Here is a 2,256-nt window from a genome sequence, read left to right as displayed (position 1 = left end):
GCCTGGCATTGTTATACCTATTTCAATTAACTGATCAATTAAGTTGAATTTATTTTTTTTAAGCACATGACAACTCTCCTAAATACAGTTTAGAAATAAATTATTTTCAAACCCATTTCGATTGATACCCATCTTTTAACAATCCATTTAACTTATGAAATAATTTAAGCTTAATTTTTCCAACAATAAAAAAAACAAATGTCCAGCTTAAAGATTTCTTAACACTCGTTCTTTTGATAACCATATTTTAAAATTTCATGTAACTTATGTATAACTAAAGGAAATACCACTTTCAACCCTCTTTAAAATTATTTTCGAATCAAAATTTCCTTAAATATTTTCGTCTGACACTGTTATAAAGATTTCATGTAACTGATGAATTGAGTGGAAATTTATTTTTTAAACACGTGGCAATCCTCCTAAATATAGTTCTTAGATAAAGGATTTTAAACTCATTTCCATTGATAAGCATCGGTTAGTAATTTATTTAACTTATTAAATAATTTTAGTTTAGCCCTTTAAACTGGGGCAACCCTCAAACACATCAAAAAATTTTCTAAATTGTCAAACTAAGTATTTCTTGAAGTTATTTCATTTGACATCCATGGTTAATATTTCATATAAAAAATAGTTCAATTAGAATTCTCAAATAGGTGGAAACCCTATTCAAAATATTTTCAAACTACTACCTTCTTAAACCTCTTTTGTGTGACACCCATATAGCCATACCTTATTCACTTACTAAATTCCTTTAAAAAAGAATTGAGTTACATGTTTTAACATGTGGCAACCCTCCTATACGTAGTTAAGTTATAAAGCCTTTTCAAAACCATTTCGATTGATACCCATAATTAATAATTGGTTTAACTTTTTAATTAATTTGAGCTTAATTTCTTAACAGGTGGCAACTTTTTTCGAGAAAGTAAAACCTTGAACATCCACACCCTAAGCCCTTTAATTTAATACCTCACCTTTGAAAGTCGAACGGACGGTGCGGATCTGAGGGCATTGATTAGTAAATAACTTCAGTTTAATTATTTAACAGGTGGCAACTCTTTTCGAAAAAATAAAACCTTATTGCACATCTACAGGCCCATGACACCCCATTTTTGAGAATCGAACGAACGGTGCAGATCTTTTAATAGATAATAATAGATTGGCGCTTACACGTATGTTAGTGTTTGGCCGAGCTTCTCCTCCGATTTGTGGCGTGCGCCTTGATGTTGTCACACAAAGCTGAGGGACCTACAGTTTTACGCCGACTCCGAACGGCGATTGTACTTTTATGAGAAGCTGTTTTACTCGGAGGTTTGCCATTGCCTGCCGAAGGACGACCGCTGTTAAGAAAAAACCTTTTTCTATATTTTTTGCGATGTTGCTTTGACCAGGGCTTGAAGCCAGGCGTTGCGGAGTGGAAGTGCGCACTGCACTACACCACAGCGGCTGACGGTGCAGATCTCCTATGCTGCACAAAAAATGCCTTCGCGTGTTATATATATAGATATGTGCGTAAAAATGTGCGGTAAATCAAATTGTGGGTTTTTATTTTTACCGTCTTTGGGGTCCGCTAAATATATATACGTATATAAGTGAGTTGGCTTAGCGCTGGATTTGTATATATAACGTGGGATTTGGGTATTTATTATTTTTATCGCGCGTGCTTTTATTGGGCAGCGGTTTTTGAGGTATGGAAATACATTGTATGTTATGGGTATGTTTTGGGTGATGTATATACGTATGAATATATATGTATGTAAGCGGATGGTTTTTCTGACTATATAAAATATATTTATTGGGAAATGCGTGGGATTTTTATATACGAATTTTTTCTTTTATATGTGCGCACTAATGACCTGTAGATGAAAATTTGAGAATTTTTATTTACCGTCTTGGGTCCGCTATGTATATGTAGCGACTTGCGCCTCTACAAATAGTTACTCATACTCAGAGATTGGTTTTGAAGTAGAGTACCAGCCTAATGAATTAAGGGCAGTGCGGCCCATCATCATCTATTCAGCACTATGACATTTGACGATTCATCAACTTCGCCGCTCAGCTTTCTAATCTCTCGATTGGTTCTCTTTCTTCTTTGGCGGACCAGCACAGACGACGGACGTTTCATCAGCTGCACTCTCCCCGGCTAAAATAAGTATTTTACCCGATTTAATTGAGCTGTGATTTTGTGATTTTAAATAAATTATTAAATAACGTAGCGGGTCTTGTTTTCTCGCTATCGAATGCAAGTCAACCGCTACA

Source organism: Rhagoletis zephyria, unplaced genomic scaffold, assembly GCF_001687245.7.
Source record: "Rhagoletis zephyria isolate East Lansing unplaced genomic scaffold, Rhagoletis_zephyria_1.1 Rzeph_scaffold_03476, whole genome shotgun sequence".
Classification (NCBI taxonomy): Eukaryota; Metazoa; Arthropoda; class Insecta; order Diptera; family Tephritidae; genus Rhagoletis; species Rhagoletis zephyria.
The sequence above is the reverse complement of the archived record's forward strand: the minus strand, read 5'-3'. Positions refer to the sequence as shown.